Source organism: Centroberyx gerrardi, chromosome 11, assembly GCF_048128805.1.
Source record: "Centroberyx gerrardi isolate f3 chromosome 11, fCenGer3.hap1.cur.20231027, whole genome shotgun sequence".
Taxonomy (NCBI): Eukaryota; Metazoa; Chordata; class Actinopteri; order Beryciformes; family Berycidae; genus Centroberyx; species Centroberyx gerrardi.
This window is the reverse complement of record NC_136007.1, coordinates 10169062-10193439: the sequence shown is the minus strand read 5'-3', so window position 1 is coordinate 10193439 and position 24378 is coordinate 10169062. Positions and strand designations below refer to the sequence as shown.

Below are 24378 nucleotides of genomic sequence, written 5' to 3'. Positions count from 1 at the left end.
CCCTAATGGCAGCAAACCGCTCAGCGCCTCTTTATTATCATATTTTACTCTTCACAACTTGACTCTTTTTTATCTCATCTATACTTCAAACAAGCTTGTCTACATTTTGTGAGTGTGTTGGCAGCAGTGCAGCCTAGCAGTTAAGAGATGACCAGTATCGGCTTCACACCCAGCAACAGCCAGATGTTCTGAGGCGCCGTTGAACAAGACACTTAAATAGTTCACCCAAAATTAAAAATTCGGTCATTATCTACTCATCTTCACGGCAGTACAAAATCCATTTACTGCAATTGTTTGGAAGACAGCTTCTCCGGCAGTGAGCCTGGTAAGTTGTATGAAGAAAAAACACTCATTCGATTTTGTACTGGCATGAGGATGAGTAGATAATGACCGAATTATTATTTTTGGGTGAACTATCCCTTTAACCCCTCTCTGTTCACTCATTGTGAGCTACTCCAGATAAGAGTATCAGCTAAATGACAAAATCGCAAATCTAACATGTGCATGCATGTGCGTGAGTGTGTGTGTACGTGTGTGTGTGCGTGTTTGCATAGATGCATCTGTGTGTGCAATTATGTGTGTGTGTGTGCAGAAGGCAGTCTGTTATGAGTGGCCCCGGCAGATTTGATATTCAATTACATGATGGAGTATTTGTGAGGCGAGACCGATGGCGCTGTAAAACCGTTGCACGCTCTGAAGGTAGGCGCCATGGTTAATTTACCCTTCATAATGAGATGGCCGAGAAGAGGAGGATGGGAGGAGGACTATGGGGGCAGTGTGACACAGAGGGATGAAGTCGTGCGATATGGAAGAGTTGCAGAGCACACTGCAGTTGTGGCTCAAAAATGCGGACAGTGCAGTAAAGGTAGAAAAAGAGGCTATTAATTTTTATATGCACGAATTATAGAATAAGTATAGAATAGAATACTTTAATTTGCAATTTATATACTGGGACTTGGCTAAAATAAGCCTGGAGGTTTCAAAATTAGGAGAGGAGGATGCAATTGCAAAGGAATGGAAAATGAGAGGAAAAGTAAAGAGAGGAGAGGAGAAGAGAGGAGAGGAGAAGAGAAGGGACGAGAGACGAGAGTATAGGATGTAAAAGGAGAAGAGAAGAGAGGAAAGGAGAGTAGAGGAGAAGAGGAGAGGAGAGAAAAAGAGAGGACAGGAGGCAAGAGGAGTTGAGAAGAGAGGAGAGGAAAAAAGAGGTGAGGGCGAGGTCAGCGAGATGAAAGGACAGAGGGATGAGAAGAAAGGGCTGAGGGTGCAGAGACTGTGCGCTCCTTCGCCCTTGTATCAGAGGAGGGAGGAACAGATCAGTCCCTAGGGAATTAAACCATTTGTTAAACACACACACATAGAAACACACACACACACCCTCCAAGAAACAATATTGACTTCAATAAAGCCACCCTACTTTGTGTGTGTGTGTGTGTGTGTGTGTGGCTGTCAGGTCCCAAAGAAGTGAGGAGGACAGGCTGGTTACATTCTGCAGCTGATTAAATACAGCAGCAATTCATCATCAACAGCTAAATAGGCCTAAGTCGTGGTTTAGTGTTGTAGTAGTGGTTTAAAATCATGTCTTAAGTCACCCTGTGCCCATTCTTAAATATTTTTAAAAGGATTTTGCTAATTTCTTTTTTTAACATGACAGAAAGTTTTGATTAGGACACTATTTTCCGAGGTATAATGAGAGTCCTTCAGATAGGCTTAAGGGTAAGCTGAATATTTTTGGGAAACTCTGACACATTTAAAGCAATATATTAATGCAATGTTCCTGGCAAAATTTACATAATATAATAGCTTACCAAAACTCTGTACCTTGCAGCTATGGGTAGACCCAGTACCCGTAATACTGAGTTGGCCAGAAACAGGCAAGCTAGGCTACTAGGCAAACCTCCTCTGAATGTCAGCTAGGATTTGAAAATCAGTCATATTTTCTCTATACCACAATAATGACTTTCTATCGTTTCTACAAGAGAGAGAAAAAGCCAGTTGTTCCCGATGGCACTCATCAATCTGAATATAACAGTGACTCATTTCATATGGGTGATTCTCCCCTGCTGTGACTCTCTCCACTACTGCTAGCTTCAGGGCAGCAGGCTAGCTACCTAGATAACAGCAGTGGCCTAATTACCTGAATCTGAGACACACACACACACGCATACAGATGCCCATGCATGCAGTTATGCGAACATGCATGTGCACACAAATGTATTTGCACATAAATGCACACATACACAGATACACATTCTACACACATGCTTGAAAATAACTTAATTTTAGATTTATTACTCGAGGAAAAACACAAAACTACAACTTCCTGCATGGGTGTCTTTCTGACTGCTAACTTGTTTCCTGAAGAGACTGATTCACATGGGAATTGGGAAAGACAACTATCAAATAATAACTGTGTGTGCGGAAGAGACTGTCACAAGTAAGTTGCTTAGATAGGCCTAATTTACTTATTTTTCTCACAAATTGTAGCTAAAACGAACTTAACATAAATGTTAGCTATGTCTGCTTTAGCCATTCTCTCAGTGTTAACTTAGCAAGCTAACATAAACCTTTTGGGCCATGATAAGTTAGCTAACATTAACTACAACACAGGTTAGCTAGTTTGAATGCCACCTAACCTTAATCTGACTAAATTTAATAGCCTCAATTCCGAATTCCTAATAAGTAAATAAGTGACTGCTAGCAGGAGCGGGAGGTTAGGCTATATAGTTGCCCACCTTATCTGGATACAGTTTTCTTTTATTTATCTTCAGACTTTTATTTCTTTTATTTTTAGATACTATAGAAAGTTTTGACATGCAAGAATATGCTGTTATACTCTGCTGGTGCAGCATCCTTACTGTACATCAAATTAGTGTAGCCTACAATTAAGCTAGTAAGCAAGGCCTACAATGTGTGCCATATAGCCATTAACGTTGCTAACTCAAAATGTTATTCTTTATGTTGTTATAAAACACATTTGTGCAGTTTTGTTTGATCTCCTCTGGGAAGAAGAGCTGGAGGTTAGGTAGTTGTGCACCTCATAACTGCATGCTGTTCTCTGTAATTTATCTTAAGAGAATAAATGTTGTTGTGATCAAAGACAGATTTGGGTACCCCATCATCTTTATCTACCACCACCACAACAACACAACACAGAGATTACATCGGATACACACACACACACACACACACACACACACACACACTCACTCTCTCTCTCTCTCCCAGACACTGCATCATAGCAGAGGCTGCAGTATGAAGGCTATTGGATTGACAGAGCGTTGGCTGGCCCCTCAGACAGTTATCTCACGGTTGGCTGAGCCAGGTGTGTGTAATCAATGAGTCTAATTAGAAGGTTGTTTACCAAACTGCTGATATGCACTGGCCCTCTCACATTGTTTTTCTGGGGCAGGGCAGACTCATATGGGGATAGAGACTGTATAATCTCACCTAGAAAAGATGCGTGCAGCCACAGCCAGCATCACACACACACACACACACACACACACACACACACACACACACACACACACACAATGCATAAACACTCACAACCACAAAGTAAGAAACATATTCATGGCCCCTAAGTTTTTGCCGGCCCTTTGATGTCAAAATGTGGCTCTAGTTCTCTGCAAAGGGAGACAAAAAGCTGCACATTTTTAGTGTTCCAGCTGGCTGGGTCTCTCTTGGGAGGAGAGGCCAAGGACTGTATAATCTGTCCTGAGAAGATGAATATGGCTATAACTACACACACACACACACACTTGTCTTACTACACTTGTGAGGACCTTCCATTGACTACATTCATCCCCTATAACCCTCACTGCCTCATGCCTAACCTTAAAGGAGAACTCCACCCTCGGATACTTCTCCACTGTTGACAATGACTCCATTGACTGTCATCAATATGTGATGTTCAAAAGCACTCCAGGAGTATTTTGTGACAAAGTGTTGTAATGTAATTCCTTGGTGTACGCACTTTCCCTCAACCTGCCTCATCTACTTCTACCTCAGTGATTTCCTGCATTTCCCAGAATTACTTTTGACAACCCCCAGAGAACGGGTGTGAACTTGTTGCACTAAGCTATGGGTTGTACGTGACCAGAGTAAAGTTATCTTTACAGTATATATTATTGGATATTCTGCGGGTATTTATTTTTCCACCTTCAATGACTTGTAAAGCTGACAAATGCTGACAAGTAAAAGCACATCAATGAATGTGTTTGTGATTACTGGAAGAGGAAGAACAATTTACAACCACCTTTTTCAATATTTGAGAAAGGATTTTTCATGTGACCTAGTTTAGATGGGAAACAAGCTTTTGAAATTTGAATGTGTGTTTATATGTAATTAAAATCCTTCCCTTGCTCTCCTTCTTGTTTTCTTTCAGGAATAAGACATCTACAAACCCCAAACAACAAAATGGGCCCAGGAATGCAAGGTACATTGCCACTACATGTTTCTTTTACAAGTTTTGAAGTGTTTTCGGGTGAATTTTTAGCTGCGACCAGCATCTATAAGTCACTCTGTCAGTCGGATGGTCAGTCCCAAAAATGTCATTTCCACAACAGAGTGTACAGGCCGGAAAAAGCTTGAAATCTCAGTGCTTGACAAAGGAATAGCTGAGTCATTGGTATTGATTGATATACCAATCAATCTCTGCAGACTATTATGGTCATTGTCCATTTAACACTAAACCCAAGTCCTAACCCTAAACTATTCTTAACCCTTACCCTAACCTAAACCTAATCCTTATTCTAACCTTAAGTCCTAAACCCAAGTCCTAAACCTAAACTATCCCCTTGTAGAAGTGTGGACCAGCCAAAAGAATCTAATTTTGAAAAATGTCCTCACTTCAAATTTCTAACACTCCAGCTGGTTCTCACAAAGATAGAGGTACAGTAACACACACACACACACACACACACACACACACACACACACAAACCGATGCACACACAGGCAGAGACACTTTCTTCTCTCGCGTCATCCTTCATAACCAAGTGTCGGGATGCTGAGGCAGGAGGAGTTCTCTGTGAAAAATAGAAGCCTCTGGCAGCAAACTATTCACCATTTAGAAGTCGTTACCTCTTCGCAAGGCCAGCTGCGATAAAAGCAGCTGATGATGTGTACAGTAAATATCACAGCAATCTGAATGGTCCTGCGCTGTCGTTTAAGAAGAATGAATCGCATTAAAACCCCGGTTAAATGTCCCCCCTGGTTAATTTAAAAAAAGCTGATTTGAAGGACCGTCACACTGTGTATGCATTCATTGCGGATTCCTGTAAGGAAACAGAGATTGGCGGTGAGGAGGGAGAGACAGATAAAAGGAGAGAAAGGAAATGAATGAAGCAGAAGAGACTGTGTGTATCCACTTGCTGCAGATTTATTTAAGTGGGGAGAAAAAGAAAGAGAGAGAGAGAGAGAGAGAGGAAGGGGGAAAGACAGGAACGGCAAATCCCGTGGGAGCGAAACAAAAGCCGACACTGGTTTTCATCATGGAGGTAACATGAAGCAAGTCAGAGGAGCAGTGAAGTCGTTCTGTACGAGTGTGTGTGTGTGTGTGTGTGTGTGAGAGAGAGTCCAGAGAAGAACGTTCCGGTTGACCAGGCAGATGCTGTGTGGGCTGACACAGCGGGAGGTGAGGGTGCCAGAGCCGGAGAACACATATTTAGTCTCACAAGGCTGCCTGTGTCTCGACCTACTGCTCAACATCTCTGAAGAGATACTGGCCTCTCTGTCTTTCTTTCCCTCGCTCTTCTCAATTTTCTTTCAGCTTATTTCTCACACTCTCTTTCTTTCTCTCTCTTGCTTTCTTTATGTATGTTTCACTATCTATTTTTCTAACTCAGTTTCTCTGTATCTATCTCACTCCCCCTTATCCCTTCTCTCTTCTTTATTCTCTCTCACACACACTCTATATAAGTCTCACTTACTTGCTTTTTTTCTCTTCTCTCTCTCAATCTCTGTATTTATCTCACCCTGTCTTGCTCTTTCTATCTCTCTCTGCCCCTCTTTCTCTCTCTCGCCTCTCAGTTTCTGTCTCCTTCAATCAATTCACTTCAATTCAAAAGTTCTTTACTGGCATGGAATACAAAAGCACTTATTGCCAGACCGAAAACTACAAAAACAGATTTGGTTAGCAACTGTGACAAATCAATGCACGCATTTATCTAGGGACATAGGCCTACAATAGACAATCTCTTTTTTCCATTGTTAATGCCCTTCCTATCTGAAATTGTGACAGGTTAATACATATTTTGATGCAGGTGTGGCGCACTCTTCTTCTTCTCCTCCTCGAATATATTGTATTTTTTCATCTGGGGAAAGTAAATGATGCAGTGTAGCCCGGCCTCTCTCTGCAGGTGTACTTTACTGTTCTCCTGTAGCAGTGCTTCTTGCTGTTGGGGGGACTCACACTGTGACTTACTGGTCCATTTCCATGCTCTTTGGCTGTGGGAAAGAAAATGCTAATGAACAGTTCGGCGGCAGTGAGTGTTCCTCCTTCCTCTGCAAAAATGATGTGATGTTATTTTGTGGCAGGAGAGTGGAAAATGGAATTTCCCTTCCCCTGTCTCTCTCTTTGTCTCTCTCTCTCTCTCTTCCCTTCTCTCCTTCTGTTGCTTCTTTCTCTTGTGCTCTCCCTCTTTCCCTCCCTCCCTCCTTTATTTGTGTGTATAGTGTTTTGAGGATGTTTATTAGCTATCGAGTCGAAATTCATACATATTTGCAGCTTCATAACAGGCCCAGCGGACCATTCATTTGGGAATATGAATATGTGAGCTGAAGCAGAGGGAGAGAATTGGGTCTGCCTGTCACAGGAAGATGCCGAATTCCTCCGGTTGCTGGAAAGAGAGAAAATTAGCCATTAATTTCCATCACGATTGATACCGGGTCACGGATTCAGAATGGAAGTGAATTATACAGCGGGAGTGATAACGCCAGATGACATTTATATGCTATGACATGCTTTTGTTTGTTAAAGCATTGTGTGTGGAAAAAGGGATTGTTTTATTGTGCAAAACCTGTTCAACCTGAACAATAAGCGGAACTGATAGAGTGGGTTTCTTGTAAAATCCGTCCCAAACAACAAGTGCTATATTTGAGCTATAGAAAAGCTTTCCATCTCAGCCATTCATCATCTGAAACGAGCTGTTTCACCCCCTGTAAAGGCAGACTGGAAGTTTTGATATATTGCTGCTGGTGGGGTAAAAGCCTTTTATCTTTTAATTCCAGTTTCACTTCAGAAACACAAAAATTCTCTTTGAAACGTACTCACATGCTCACGCTTATGATGCATGAATTAGAAATGAGTTTTTCAGCACAAAATAGATTAATGCTTGGCTATTGACTATGCAGAAGCACATTCAGTATCTGCAATGATATATCGCACATAGATCCAGTGTCTGATGTAGAGTGTAGTCAATCATTGCGCCAATCAATTGAGGTAATGATGCAGCAGCAGTAAGTGAAGAATAAATTAGAGAAGTTGGTGAAATTTGCTCTGCGGGACCTCAGTGAGGGGGAAAAGTGGAAAAGCCATCATGTAATTAGTCCATTTGAAGAGAATGATAATGAATGGGATTGTCATGTAGGCTGCTCATTTGAGTCCAATAATGGATCATATAATTAGCAGAGGGGTAGCAACACTGTCTCCTTTTTCCACTGTAATTAATCTTTCGGTCATACAGAGTATCCACAAAGACCTTAAACCTCACGGAGTGGAACTTAGATCTAACTTCTCAGGCATATACAATGAGACCTGTGGAAAGTACATTTAATAGACTTAATGAATTACACAGACTCATGAATTACACAAAAACTCACTATTCAGAACATAACTTACATCGTTCTATTATTATAGTAGTTCCAGAGAACTTGTAATTCATAGAGCAGGAGGAACAATCCAGGCTCCAAATTAGGTTTTTGAAGGTTCAAGCTTTCTCATGCTAGTTTGAGATATATGGAAAATGAGGTAGCAAGCACTAGAAAACTATGTGTAGATCAATTTGAATATAATACAGCAAATCTGAGTTATGGGACCAATAGTATTTGCAAAATCTCCTGTGTTTTAACTTGGTCATAGTCCAGATCAGTGAGGTTTACAACATCAGGACAACTCAGATAATATCAATAATATAAAGTTGTCAATCACAGAAAGGTCTTACAAATCTTTTTTCCCCTAATAATTAAAGCTACAATATACAACTTTTCACCTTGAGACAAAAAGTGTATTATTAGTCCCGCCCTCCTCCCCTTCAGTTGGTCAAGTTCCCGCCCCAACACTTGTCACTCATCTTTATGAGCTGTCTGCCTTGAAATGGCATCTAGCCTGCATCCATAAAGTCACCACAGGCATTGAAGAAGCAGATGATGAATGCAGGGAATCTGCTGTGTTTTTGAATGGGTCTTGCCTGCTGCACGTTCACCTTCGCTGTACTTTCTCTCTCTTGTATATTTTGTACACAGATGATTGTCGCAGCCATTATGAGAATAGATACATTGTAAAGTTTGCCGACGACTCTGTAATTCTTAGCCTTCTTGGTGATGATGAAGCTTGTCATGGGCCTGTAGTTGACGATTTTGTTCTTTGGTGTGAAAATGCTTTTTTACAACTAAATGTAGCAAAAACAAAAGATGTGTGTATAGATTTGAGGCAGTGTCATCAAGGGTCAGGCAGTCAACATGGTAAGTTACAAATACCTGGGCACCATAATTCATAACCGGCTGAAATTCGATCTAAATACTGATATGTTGTGTAAAAAAGGTCAGCAACGCCTTTACTGTTTAAGGAAACTCGCCAAATTTCAGACTGATAAGACCCTAACGACCCTGTTCTACAGAGCTTTTATTGAGTCTGTCATCTCTTTTTCTAGTATCTGTTGGTATGGCAACCTTGGCATTAAAGAGAAAAATGCCCTTGCTAAGATTGTAAAAGTGGCCAGTAAGATAGTAGGAGTACAGTTCAGTAACCCAAATGACTTATTCATCAAGCAGGTGCTTAAGAAAGCTAAGGCTATTATTTCAGATTGTGCTCATCCCTTACATTCTGAGTTTAAGTTGTTACCATCCGGCCTACGGTTTAGGTCCCCTGCTGCCACAAAAAATAGGTATAAGAACTGCTTTATCCCTGTTGCCATTCAAGCCTTAAATGCTGCTGGTAGGAGGAGGTAACTGCTAATTGTATTATTATTATTACTATTATTACTTTTTATTGCTGTATGGTATGTTACATTGCTAGTAACGATGTTGCTTGGTTAGGATGACATTGCTCTGGTGGTGAAGTTGATGATGATAATGCACTGATAACCATACTTTCGTATGGTTATGTTGATAAGCTGTATATTATATAGGCACGGTATTGTCGTTTGATGATGTCACTGACTACTCCTGTGATGATGGTGACGATGATGTCGATGATGCTGTTGATGATGCTGTTGATGATGCTGTTGATGATGACATAGTTCAGTCTTCTAAGGACTGTTGTTGATGTATATGATTTTATTGTAAGCCGAGCATGAACGGACACTTGCGCCAATTCTCCTGGATTTGGAATGAACTTTGGTGCAGTGGTGTGAGTCACCTTTGTTACTCTATCTTAATGTTTCTATGTGATACTATATGTTTTATGTTGTCATATGTGTTTTATACTTGCTGCAGCACAAATCGCCCATCTGGGACAATAAAATTGACTTGACTTGACTTGTTTTCTTACAGTTTTCCGCCATTGTTGTTGTTGCTATGACTTCCCTGTGCTGTGGCCGCTAGCCTCAGCTTTATAGTCACAACAACTCACTGCTGGCCGTGTGCACCAAAACGTCCTGAACATCATTGAAAAGGCATTTCTAGGCAAACAGAGGGATTTCAAATGTTACAATACGCACATTATAAGATGCAGATGTGTAGGTTCATGCACACATGTACACACATACACACATATGCACACACACACGTACACACAGACACACACACACACACACACACACTGTACTGACATTGATATAATGGCTTTGCAAACCTGACTGGTAGGAGAAAAAAGGATATGGCACAGGTGGCCTATCTAACACTTGAAGCTTGAAAAATGAGTCCAACAATGAGATTTGTGCTAGCAGCCTAGCCCACAAACCTCTGATCTACCATATAGCCTACATAGCTGCCGGGCACTTCTTTCTCTCTCTCAACCATGAACACACACACACACACACCGTCACACATACTCACATGCACACACATACACACAGACACTGGCAGCGCGCTACCATTAGCTAGCACAGATGTAGATGCCAGTTGTATGGAAAGAAATAACTTGTCTTTTTGCTGCGATCATGACAGCGCAGACAGTTAAAACAAATGGCTGGACTCAATTCTGCACGCATATAGACATCATTTACATATTTTACATGTATATTTATACAGTGAAGTGGAGAGAGGGAGAGGAGCAGTTCCCTATGCATTAGATCTTCTCTCTCAGGTTTTTATATATTCCTTTTTTCATCCTGTTGCTCACAAAAGTCATTTCCCATGCCACTTTTATGGATGCATCTTTCTTTTTACAGAGCTGCGGCTGCACTCACATGATTTAGGCATTAAAGTAGGGATACTGCACTATAATAAACCAAACAAGAGCTGTTGTCTCTGGTAGGGGAGAGGCATCCATCACTCAGAGACCAGAGGAAGGGCAGAGATGGGAGTAATTATCTGTGGTAAAAGACAATGACGTGAGGGGCTGCAGAGGAACCCCACAGGCGAAGGCACTGTGCACTACATGACTTCCTTACCAGCTGCTCCAACAGGCCAAAGTAAGCAGTGGGCAGTGTTAGGGAAGATATTTTGAAAGTACAGTTTCACAAGCTACTTCACATTGGAAGAAGTTGAACTACAGCCAAGCTGCCCTCAAGAGACATATAGTTTGTTAATTAGGCTAAATTTACTTTGAAGAAGGAGCACAAACTACTTTGTAAAAATTATCATATCTGCATCTGCAGTGCCATGTAATACAAAATTACGAGTGCAAAAAATACCACTGATTAGGATGTTAACGTTTTTTATTTGAAATAAAGTGCAAGGAATGTTCGCTGTGTTTATGATGCCCACACTTTGAGGACTGCCTGAGTCTTGAGTCTGGGTTCGTCACAGGAAGAAGTGCAGGGAAAGTTAACTTTCTTTTGTATGGAATATCCGTCACTCCTATTTTCACTCAGACGCCTGTCTGCCAGAGACTACAGTCTGGACCTAAACCCAAACCAAACAACCCCATTTGGTTTCTGCCGGGAATCGAACACGTGTCTCCCGACTGAGAGCCTGCAGTCTAACTCCCTGCCGCGCACTTTCACCCACGTGACCAAAAGTGGAGAACAGAGTGACCGACCGACATTGCGATCCATAGAGCCCCTGCTGTCGCGGGGGTAAAAATAAAAAGGGATGAAAAAATGCAATTCTCCTCTTTTCTTTTATAGCCAAAAATAGTTGCAGTAGTTAAAGTCACAATGAAATGAAAGATGACCTTTTCACCTTGTTACAGTAACTAATTCCCCATATCATAATGCGCCTATTAAATAATGCATGCCAAAAAAAATTCCCAAATTTGTATTTTGTCATATTTTTATATCAAAATCCCTTAGATCCTTTACTTTATGAATGTTTTTTTTTTACTTCATGACGTACCTGTAGTAGTACATAAATATTCCAACCAATATCACAGATTTCAAAGTATTAGGAGTGGCAACATGTTATCTTCCGCCCCAACATCCTGCTTCATCCAGGAATACGTTGAATTATGTAAGCAAGACACCATCGAAATGCTGTTTCCTAGCGACTTTAAATCAGACTGACCAAAAAATAACAACTAAAAACTTTCCAAATTTGAATTTACTTGAGCTACCACCAAGCTACTGCAAAATGTAGTGAAACTTGCCTACTAGTTTAATAACATTACAATCCCCGATGGGGTTTGTAAGAAGCAAGAGAAAGAGGGAGGGGAGAGAGAAAGACAGAGAGACAGATGAACATGGGCAAAGGAAGAAGAGTCAGAAAGAGGGAAAAAAGAGAGAGAGAAGAGGTTGGTGGGGGAGGGAGGGGTGGCAGAAGTATCCCTTGCAATTAGGTCATTCTGATTAATTAGCTGCCGGAAGCTCTCATTAAAACCATCTCAAGTATGAGGCCTTTGATCAGCCTACGGAGCAAAACTAAATAGTTCACTGAACACATAGAAGGCAGGGGGAAGTTAAGTTCATAAGAAGCATTGTTTCCACTTCCTGGCCCAGAACAGCATTATTATTGATTCAACATTTGGCTTGTTGTCAGGTTTGAGTCAAAGGAAAGTAGTTCGTCAGAAATGAGGAGACTGGAGTGCAGCACTGTCATCAATCTTTGATGAGTTCCACCATGTTTTGTACCTTCATACCTTCCTTTGTACCTTTTTTTTTTTTATTGGTGTTCCGGCAACAATTACATATACTTCCAGTTCGGAATATGTACAGAATCACTTTTTTTCCATAGTTTTTGAACTACCTTAACAAAACACAAAAACAGCAGGAGTCACAACTTTACAAACATGATACACAACAAACAGAAAAAAAAACACACACACACACACACCACCAGGCTGACATAATTACATTCAAATCACTGGGGTATGCTGTAGTCAGTTCCAATGTTGTTAATTAGGTAGAACGAAGTTCAGTCCAGAGGGGTCCACCGTGTCCAAGACTGGTTGCCATATCTTAATAAATCCCTCGACATTGTCATGAAGGGTGTAGGTCAGTTTTTCCAGAGGGAGTATTCTCAGTACCTCCTTATACCGATCGTCCAGTGCAGGGATGTCCTTAGAAATCCAGAATTTGAGAATAGTCTTTCTTGCCATATATAAGAGTATTCCAATCAATTTAGCGTTGTGGCTGTTCCTTGCACTGTCCACTTTAGCTGCCAAAATACACTGAAGAGGTGATCTTTGTACCTTTTTTAACCAAGAAGTTATATATTATTTTAAAGATGCTACATGTAGCATTTTGCGTTCCTCGAAATTAAGACCACGTTTCCCATTAATCCCATCACTTCCTGTTGCAAAGCTGTTGCTACTCCCCTCCCCCTCCCTGGAGTCGCTCCATTTGTTTTGAAGAGCAAGAGGAAGGATAACGCCGCGGTGCTCCGGTTTCCTCCCACAGTCCAAAGACATTCAGCTCAGGTGGATTGAAGACTCTAAATTGCCCATAGGCATGAGTGTGTTTGTGTAGTATGGTATATGATGTATGTATGCAATCTAGTAAAATGATGTATATGACGTAGTATATGATGGATAGTATGTATATGTAGTAGATAGATAGAAAGATGGATAGATAGATTTTTTTTATTTATGTGTCACTCCTCAACATACAGGACAAACAGGGCAACAAACACAGTACCCCAATAAAAAAGAAGGTTGAGGACCACTCATTTAGAGTTATGAGACACAGGCTAAAAATAATACATATAAAATTAAAAAAAAAAAAAAATACTAGAATATATATATATGTATATACATATATACATACACACAAATATACACACACATAAGTACATACATTCGTACAGATACACTGATACACATATACATACATACACACACACACGAAAAATAGAGGTCATATTACACACACAAACACAAAGAACATAAAACAATCTTAGTATTGCATTATAAAATTTAGACACTCATAAATGAACGTCTTCTGTTAAGGATGAGGTGACAAGCTTCGGCACATTCGTTGATACAATATTTACCAGCTAAAACTACACACAATTTATTTAAATCATCGTACTCATTAAACTTTGCAACATGGTTTGAAAGTTGAAAAAATAATTCAGAACGAATGTCTGTATAGAGTTCACAGTGGGCTTCTGATTCAATAGAACCATTATTGCACAGGGCACAGAATCGTCTATCGGCTGGGTGTTTGTGTACCTTAAAGGTGCAACTCCACATCTGAATTTAGCAAAGACGCTTCTGTGCTGCCTTGATAAGATACTTTGTACATATGGCTCTGTATCAAAAGCACTTTTAAATAGGCAATAAGTGCGCAGTTTGTTACCTTCAGGTTTATTTATTAACTGAAACCATTTCTGTTCATCACTCTCTGACACACTGTAATGTCAAAATTTCTTGATGTAATGTCATTTCTTGAATAGACTATATCTGTGCAGGCAAGGTGGGACATATGCATGGAGCTAAAAAAAAGTTCTCACAGTGTACATATAATTTTTTACATTAGCCAATTGGGAAGCCCACAGAAACACACGTTTAAAGAGTCGACTATCAGGCATGCTACAAAGCCTCTGCCAATTCCTAAAAATACATGACCACTGGCGTTGCCATAGAGTTTTCCAACCCATATCACCCTGTATGGCAGCAGTTGGGGTGTATTTACCAACTCCTAAATAAAATCTGCATGCTCGGTTAAAGACAGCATTAACACAAGAGTAGCTTCTGTAACCCCAAACAGCAGCAGCATATGTCAGAATGGGTAAAACCAGAGATTCAAACAGTTTGGTAAAACATGTAAAAGGAAGGCCACCCATAGATTTACATTTGGCTATGATAGCACCCAGAGCTCTATTTGCATGCATTGCCAGATGCTTAACAGTTTTGTCAAAGTTTAGAAACTTTGTTAGGATCAGCCCCAAATATGTATACTCCTTAATGACTTCTAGTGGTGAAGGGCCACATGAAAATCCAAACAAAGTTAAGGGAGCTGATGGGCTCCTAAAATGCACCACCTTTGTTTTGTCAACATTTATGTTCAGTTTCCAATCCTGACACCAGCTATGGACAAGGTCTAACATCTCCTGTAATTATTCTTCAGTCTCAGAAATTAAGACGATGTCATCTGCATATAAGAGGATGGATATTTTTTCCTAATCTATACAGACACCCTTACCTAAGGCTTTGATTGACATAGAAAGATCATTTATGTACATAGAAAACAGAATGGGGGATAAAATACAGCCTTGTTTTACTCCAATATCAACTGGGAGCCAGTCTGTAAGACAGCCATTGACACGGACACAACACTTCACCTTTTCATACATAGCAATAAGACAATTCAAAATGTTGCCATTTAGGCCCAGTAATGACAGTTTATCCCAGAGCAAGTTCCGGTCAATATGGTCAAAAGCTTTAGAGAAATCAATGAAGGAGCAGAAAGTTGGCTTCTTCAGCTTCTTCCTAGAGTCTATAATTGTGGTTAAGGTGGCAATGTGATCCAGACAACTCTGTGTCTTTCTGAACCCATTTTGTTCATCTGCTATGATGTTGTTAGACTCGGCCCATTCAGAGATGCGATTAAATAACACACAACAAAACAGCGTATACACAGCAGAGGTCAAAGTAATGCCCCGATAGTTCAGAGGGATTCTTTTATCTTTTCCCCCAGCTTTAGGGATGGGATTGATGAGCCCATATTTCCACATCTCTGGGGTCACACCGTGTAGAAAACAATGATTAAAAAGCTTATGCAGGATATTCAGTGCATTACCATTTTACAGCACATCAATTGGTAACCCATTGTAGCCATAAGCTTTACCTTTCTTAGCTGTTTGAAGAACTTTTACAATCTCATACTCACTAATATGCTGGTTCAGGGGGAGTCAGGGTTAGTGTGTGCATTAACTCTGATCTGGGTCCTGGAGTCACTACGATGGGTGGATTGAAACAGGCCGGCAAACTCATTTTTCCAAGTCTCTAAAAGAGTTTTTTTGTCAGTCTGAATAGACCCATCAGGCCCCAGGACCTCCCAGGGGATGTGGCGGTGGCGTTTGCTACCAACACCAAGCTGGTTGACATGTCGCCAGAAGGCCCTTGGGTCAGTGCTCTCGAGTTCTTGAATATTTTCCTGCTGTAGTCTCCAGTGGCGCCTTTTAGCAGCGTGGACTGATCGGTCGAGCAGCCTCTGTGCGTCCCTCACTGCAGCTTTGGCCCGCACCTTTACAGGACCAGGAGGGCAAGATGTCCATTCCTTCTCCGCTGAGCACAGACTGTTCCATAGCAAGGGATGTTCCTCTGTCCACCAGACTTTTTTAATCCTCTTCTTTTTGTTTGAGCGACCAGGTTGAATAGTGACGTCCCTGTGGGGGATCTGTTCTCGCATCTCCTGTTTTACAATGTCACAAAACTGTGCATACACAGAGTCCACAGTAAGCTGATTAGCTGCCGAGGCCTCTAGCTGTGCTACACAGTCCTTCAGTGCTGCTTGACATGTGTCACTTGACAAGAAATTGTCAGGTATACTGGACAGATTAAAAGTGGTAAACGAGACCCCCTGCTTTTCCCTCTGGTAGGCTGACTGGGGGGGAGGTGTTGACAGTGCTGGAAGAGCCATGGAACATGTAAGACAGGAGTGGTCTGGGATTACCCGGGATGTATCAATAATAGACACACAGCCTGCCTGTGTAAAGAGGTCCCTGCTCCTAATTACATTAAAGTTACCAAACCAGTCCAAATTTTCATAGGGAACCAGTATATAATCAACAACTGATAACCCCTTGATTGACACACGTAAAGTCATTATTGCAGTACTTTCTTCCATTTAGAATACAACAATTTGCACTGATAAGAAACTGAATAAGCAGTTCACCATAAGAGTTTGAAGAGACGTCCACTATATTCCGTTCTCCAATGGCATCCACCCCCTCAATATAATCCTGAGCATTTGCAAACCGGCTGTTGAAGTCACCCATTATGAAGAAAGGGTCAAGTTTCTGGAATCTGTAGACATTTGTCAGAAGGTTCTCATAGAAGTCTGCTGCATCCACCTGCCTGGTGGAGTTGGCTGGGGGTAGATAGACAGCCACAGAAAGAACTTGGCTTATATGTAGGTGGGGTTTAGCAGTCAGTTTAATCCACAGGATACCTTCCACAGAGTCATCAAGAGTTTCACAATGATAGTCCATACATATTCGGTCACTAATAAATATGCCCACTCTGCCTGATCCAGAACGCGCCCGAAGATGAAGTTTGGTCCTGTTTTGACCAAACCAGCTGTATCCAGTAACGGATGCAACTTGAGTTCCAGTCAGATGTGTTTCTGCCACTCCTATTATATCCAAGCCAAGGTGGTGTATACACTGTGAACGTGTCTTATTATTGTCAGGTGATATGATGGTGTTCGTTCCAAAACCCGCATGAGACCTACCGCTGAGATCCAGCTTCCCCAGCTATGTTGTTATTACGAGTAGGCCTGGTTGTTTTCACAACCCGCCCCCCCCCCCGGACAATGAGTTTATCAGTTCCCATTTCTTTTAAGATAGCAAAGAAACTTGACTCGATAGCTCGCTGCTGTTTGGGGATGTTGTGATTAATGAACACCTTCTTGTACATCTTGTTTTCTGTAGCGTTGCCTTTCTGTCCATTACAGTTTTCTTGTGATCCTGACAGCTGAATTTGGCAATTATGACTCCCGGTCTATCGCTGTGTGATTGTTTCCTTTCTGCTGTCACACACTCTATATCTTTGATTTTCAACCCATCTTTAATTAGACAGTTCACAGAGTGTAGTGTAACTTCATTTTCTTTGTGTGGGAGATTTCTAATTACCACATTCAGCGCAATGTCTCCTACGCCACCAGATTCACCTGCCGCACTAGGGCCCCCGTTTTCGAAAACTTTCAGTCGCGCATCAAGTTCACCAACCTCGGAGTCCAACAGAGACTCTGTGGGGGGAGATTCTTCCATGATCGCCTCCAGGTTAGAGACGCGGGTGAATAAGTCCACAATGTCTTCCTTAAATTCTTGTCGAATAAGCTCCATCTTCTCTCTGATGGCAGCTATTTTATCAGCAATAGTGTCCTCCAAACTTTTAATGTTTTTGGAGATTCTCCGTTCCATGCTTTCGATTGCTTGTAGGATGTCATCATGGTTATTTGATTCATCCTCTGCTTTGTTTGCACTCGAGCGCAGGGACTTCGATTGTTTGTTGTCAGTCGGCATCTTAACTAATTACTTGTTTAAAAAAAACAAAACAAAACAGAAAAACAATAAGACGTGCCGACGGTTCAATCACAGCCACCTATTTACATTCACACTTTATCTATTTCAAGATAAAAACATTTGCCGAGAGATCAAGGAGATGCAAACCAGGAAGTGGATTGTGATTGTGGGTGTAGTATGTAACCTATAAGACATAGTATAGGATGTATGTGAGGTAAATATATGTATATATGTATATATGATGTAGTATGTATATGACGTACTTTATGTGATGCTATGTAAAGCCCTTTGAGACATGCTTGTGATAAAGGGCTATATAAATAAACAAGACTAGACTAGACTAATTACGGTAAGAGCCGATAACAGCCCATGATAACAACAAATATACATTCTGACGAGATAAGCTAGTGTGAAGTTGAAATTACATCCAATTAGAATATAGGAATTGGAATAAAGTTGTGTTTTACTTACAAAGTAAAACCGTTCCTGTTTTGTGTCGTAAAGTAATCCAGCAGATTTCACACGAAATCCGACCCGGTGGCCCTCAATGGAAAATGCAGTGTAGAGACTGGTAGAGACTGACAATCTTCTCAGCAGGGGTTTTGTTTGTTTACGGTAATCACAGTAATGTCTCAAAATTAATGTGGTAATGATATATTGATGTTAAAATCTTACATATAGTACATTGATTTGCCATTCAGTCGCTCATCCAATCTTACCTCAACTTCAGACCTATTAAAATATTAATATAACAATTCATCACCTCAAACTGAAATCTACCAATTTCTAATTTAATATATTGTTTAAGAGTTTGATTTCTAAAGGGAATATAATTATTTTTAGGAGCTTAGAAGCTACACTAAGCGATTTTTTTCTGACCACTAGAGGGTGACAGAAACTGCAACACATTTTGTAAACACACACAGCAAAGCTACTGGATGGAAGCCCGTTAAGGACAAACCATGCATGAAGGCTAATGGCTAAAATGAACGTACCTACGGAGAAATGTCACCGGTGGAAAACGTTTACTCGCTCGCTTCATCGATTCCGCCATTACTTGGGCCAACTTTGACAACAAGCTTTAGGAAAGAGGTGAAAACAACATTGTTTATATCATTAAGTCTCACGGAACTTTCCACGTAGCACACGTTAGTTTCAGGATTGGTTACAGGGTCTGAAATCGCTTATTGCAGGTTTAATGCATCATGAATCAAAATGATGGGCTATTTCACTCCACTGATTATAAACACTACAGATGTAATAAACAGACTTGCATGAAAGTAGCGTACCAATTGAAAGGCATTCATAAAATTTCAATAACCTCTTTCCCAAAAGATTCAAAAGGTCAGATCTGATCCTTTTAAAAGTATCATTTTACATTGGGTTTGTAGATCAGATTCTGAATTTAATTATCGCAAATTCGTCTTGTCTATCCTTGGCTCCCCATGGTGAGAGCACCAGCCTGTGGTTACCCAGTTAGCTAGCAGCCTCCAATGCAGCTTCACTGTTGATAAACATCATCATGAGAGAGATTTGCCATCCCTAATTGATTTAATAGGCTGGGAAATTAGTCTCATTTCACAGGCAGAAAATGCGCCCTCACCACCAATATAGTCTGTTACTGTATCTCGACATCTCTCTCACTTAGCGGAGGCGTACAGAGTAGGAGCGAGGATCTTGTTATTATATTAATAGACAAAGACTGCTCAGAAGCTTAATTAATGTAGTGGGAACATTTGCTGTGTTTTGTTCTCAACCTAACTCGCACTAAGTGGAGGTGTGATTCACCCATCTGTTTTACAACCCCGAGCCTGTCTGTCAAAGACTTATTCTCTCTGCTCTTTTTCCAAACTGATCAAAGATTAGGAATGTCAAGTGTAGGATCGCTTGAAAATGCTGAACAGAAAATTTAAAAATAGCAGTCTAAAAGTTATTTTTGAAAAACTGATTTGCCAATTGTTTTCCTTGCAAAAATACTGAGTTGATGCTTCCAGCACTGACTTATGGACAAGCAGTTCAGTTCAGTTCAGTTCATACTTTATTAATTTCCCGAGGGCATTGATTTGCTACACACACACACACCTATTATGCACAGACGCATGCAAAAAAACATGTATGCATAGAGGCATGAATGCACGCATACGTGCACATACACAAATGGGATAACATCCACAAACAGACACACATGCACTGCATCAAATGGTACACATAATTGTATTACACCATCCAAAATGTATACTTGGTACTGTTCACTAGATGTGTGATTTACCACGTACTGCATTTTCTCTCACTGGCCAGTTGTTTACTCATGTATGTCAGCAAAACACTGGCAGCATCCTAATTTGTAGTGAGAGCTCACAGCTATTAACTCCCTACAAGTTCCCCTTAGGGAATCAATTCTTTGAAGACAAACTAATAAATGAGAGCTGCACCACATCCTTCCCCTCCACTCCTTTAACCTTCTTTCCCTGTCTCTCTTCTCCTCTCCTCAGGGATGCACCCCAATCCAGAGCCATAGATAGACAAATGAATGGCTTAGCCAAACCCAGATATAATTTACATAAATAATGCTTTATAAACACATACACACACACTGTTGTGAAAACAGTCGCAGTATGAGAAGAGCAGTCAGAAGAAGGATAATATAATATGTTTTTTTTAGAAAAGCTGAGCGTGGATAAGAATAAAGAAGAAGAGTAGCTCATCATCAGAGTATGTTTTATGGCAGCTGTGCATGTGTGTATCCAGGGCTGATATGTGAAACGCCCAATTCCAGTTACCATGTGGAAATTGAGAAATAAAGTAATCTTCTAATCTTCTCTTCCCTGCTTTAGATAGGCTATTAACCAAGAATAATATGAACATGGTGAAGGCCAGCTCAAATGGGATATGGAGACAAGTGCTGTCCAGCTCATACACCATGATTTCTAAAGTGTGATACAGATGGTACAAGCTGCCTTGCTAACACCTACTGTGCATCAAACACCAACACATTTCACAGCCAAAGTCTCACACCTCTTCTGTTGCAAAAAAAAGAAAATTGTGTAATGCTATTAAAGCTTAGCAAAATGCAAATTTTTAATACTTTCAGCCCACATTTCCAGGCATAGAATGAGAGTAGACTTCTATTTCGTTTAACAGCCTACACTGTGACATGTAATTATGCAAGCCCTGAAGAGGACTGCAAAGCAATCAAGCCACCGGATCCCCAAGCCAAAAACACACATGGATACACAGGAGAAAAACACATAATAGTCCCTAACATAACGTCCCCAATATCTTTCAGATTCATGGCCAAAAATCCCATCAGAAATCCCTAGAAATTCCCGTGTTTATAGTAAGGCATAAGAGCATGCTAATTCACAACCAATAACGCAGCAGCAGCAGCAGCAGCAGGGACACCAAAGTTCGAGAGACCGTCCATCAGCCGAAAGTTCAAGCCCCTGTGTCGTTTAGTATCTGAACTGCTTGTGTCCTTAATCAAGACACTGAATCCCTACCAGCTTCGAGGGCGCTGGTCTGTAACCGACCCTGACCTCTGACATCACTGCAGGGGGCCAAATGAAAAGATTTCCCTACATTGATCAATAAAGTATCACATTAATGATACATTTATACTTTCACAGCACAATAGTAGACATACTGATAAAGATTAGATCCAACAAGTTCCTGTACCGCAGGTATGGGCAACCATGTGCCATGGAGGGCCACTGAGGCTGCAGGTTTTCATGCCAGCCAAACAATACACCAGCTGAAAGCAGAATAAGAAAGGAGCGCTTCTTGGATCTGAGGTAGTAGAAGACAGCAAAAAACAGGTGCTCTGTGGTTGGCGGGTACAACAAAGCCTAAAAATATACTAGGGATATTCCTTGCCAGTCACGTAAGGTACGTATGAGGGTTAGTGAAGTAAAGGCATGAATTCCCCAAAGAAAAACCAACGCATATCGACCAAGAACTGGTCTTCGAGTCAGAGTGCTATGAAATAAGTTCTTGGTCGATATGCATTGGTCGCGGTTTTTATTATGTAGCCACTATTATAAATGCTTTTTACATTTTTGTACCTGCAGACAGAGTGCCGTGGTTTTTCATTGGGGGATTCATGCCTTTACTTCACTAAGCCTCATACATACCTTACGTGACTGGCAAGGAATATCCCTAGTATATTTTTAAGTACACCAGCTGATTTTACTAATTAGCACACCTTCAAACAGAGGCTCTTTATCAATATGCATTCTTATGCGTTCTTTTGTCCTCCATGACGTGCTTTTACGTAACCGCCAAAGCAAGATTCCAAAACAATAGAACGAAAGGACAGTGGACGGATAAAAATCCTGGAAGTTTACTTGCTAGTCGAGGATGCATCGGGTGGTGACTTGACCATCGAGAACGAACTGAAAGCCCCAATATTCGTTGCGAGAAGGATGTAGTCTACAGTACAGAGCCGGTTGTAACAGGTGGGAAAATGAACAGCTGTGTGTCTTAATTAATCTACCATGCGATGTGAAGCACACAGCCCATCTCAAACTGTAAGGAAGAATCTCTGTGCTTACTTTCATGAGAAGATCGTTCTCCCCAAGACAACTTGGGAAGAACTTTCTCCACAAGGTCACAAGTATCAACTTGGCATTCTTGGATTTGATAATCAGCTAGAGAGAGAAGAGGGAACTAATCAGTGAAATCAGCTGGTGTAGTGTGTGGTTGGAAGGAAAACCTGAGGTGATTATGAAGTCAAAGCGTGCCAAGCAGGTACCTGTGGAGAACGTTCCTCACAAGCTGTCTTGGAGAGAGTGAATTTCTCAAGAAGCACAAGCACAGAGAAGCATCTTCACAGTTTGAAATGGGCTGTGTGCTTGAGGTCGCGCCATTAATTAAGACACACAGCTGCTCATTTTCCCACCTGTTTCTACCGGCTCTGTACCATAGACCAATGGTTCTCAACCTGGGGGTCGGGTTTCCCCAGGGGGTCATAGGATAATGTCGGGGGGTCGCGAGATGATTTATGGGATAGGAAAAAAACATATCTCTATTATAAAAATGTATTCTCATGTCTATTTTTTCAGATTTTTCTCTCAGTTTTGCTTTTTTCTTGTGAAATACTGAATAGTTTTCAGCCTCTAGGCCTCATCTTATGATTAATCAAATGATACGGAAAAAGAGAAAATCATTCTTTGGTTGAACTGTTCACCACTCTGCGTATGCAGCCTGTGTGAGTGGGCATTGCTTGGTTTTAAGGGGTCACGAGCCAAAATGGTTGTGAACCACTGCCAAAGACTATAGCGTTCGTTGGTCGTGATGCGTCATTCTCGCAATGAATCTTGGGGCTTCCTATTCATTGTCGCCGGCCAAGTCACAATCTGATTCATCCTAGATATTTTGTGGTTGGCAAGTAAACTCAGCATCTTCATCTGTCCCCCGTCCTTGGCATTGTTTTTGTTCTGAAATAGCATTTTGGCCGTAGGATGTTTTCCCAAACGCATCATGGAGGACACATCGAACCGGAATGCATATTGAGAAAGATCTCTGCATACTTTTACACCATACTTTTTTTTTAACAATGTTCAGTCTGTAATAAAGAAGGACCAGAAGCTTCAGTCCATTTCCCCTTTCAGCAATAAAATCATGTACACTTTATAAATTAAGCATCTGCACTCATGGTTCCCCTTTTGGGAATACATCCAATAGTCTCTAAATAAATCAATAGTTCCCTTTCAGAGCTATGGACAACAGTCTGTAGAGTCTATGTAGAGAGCCTTTGCAGGCCCACACAGGTCCAGCATCTCTGGCACCGCTTTAGTCCACAAGATTCCTCCCACAGCGTCTCAAGAAGCTCAGATACAAAGGGAGAGGTTAATAAGGAGTAGGTGCTCCTCACTGACTGGCTGGACCGCTCCTGGCTCTCTCCACTTCCCAACCAATGCTCAATCACCGCCTCGCTTACCACTAACTTCTGTCACAAAACAGATACATGTTCAGATAATTTCTGGAGTGGACCAGAGACAGATAGCGGCATCATGCCCCTACACCTGTGCTTTCTCTCCTTTTGTCTCTTTTTCTCCTTTCTTTGCTCTTCTTTCCACCTCTCCTCTCAATTACTTTGTTATCCTCTTGTCTGAAATGTTTCCCACAGTGCAAGGAGGATAAGAAGGATTCAAGCAAGTGCCACTGCCAGACCAGATAAATATTTCAGTGAACCCATTTGCCACCATAACATAGCACTTGGCTAACGGAGCTGAGCTCTCAAAGTTTCTGTTTTTGAGAATTGGAGACAGAGAATTGTTTTCACTGTAGTTACAAGTTCTATCATTGATCCTCTTTAAAGATTGCATTGTGCTAGTAGAGTGAGAAGCTATATTTTATCTAGGTCACATTTCTCTATAGAAAGTCATCAGATATCAGTATCCAATAACTTTTTTGTAAAGTATC

The 24378-nt window shown here is 41.0% G+C and overlaps 1 long non-coding RNA gene across 1 annotated transcript; it reads left to right on the top strand.

The window, feature by feature from the left end:
• Window positions 1–16636: 16636 nt before the first annotated feature.
• LOC144541734 (uncharacterized) lies at window positions 16637–17629 on the top strand. The gene is made up of 3 exons (XR_013506843.1): window positions 16637–16805; window positions 16846–17133; window positions 17257–17629. It is a non-coding gene; the product is annotated as an uncharacterized LOC144541734 (long non-coding RNA).
• Window positions 17630–24378: the final 6749 nt, after the last annotated feature.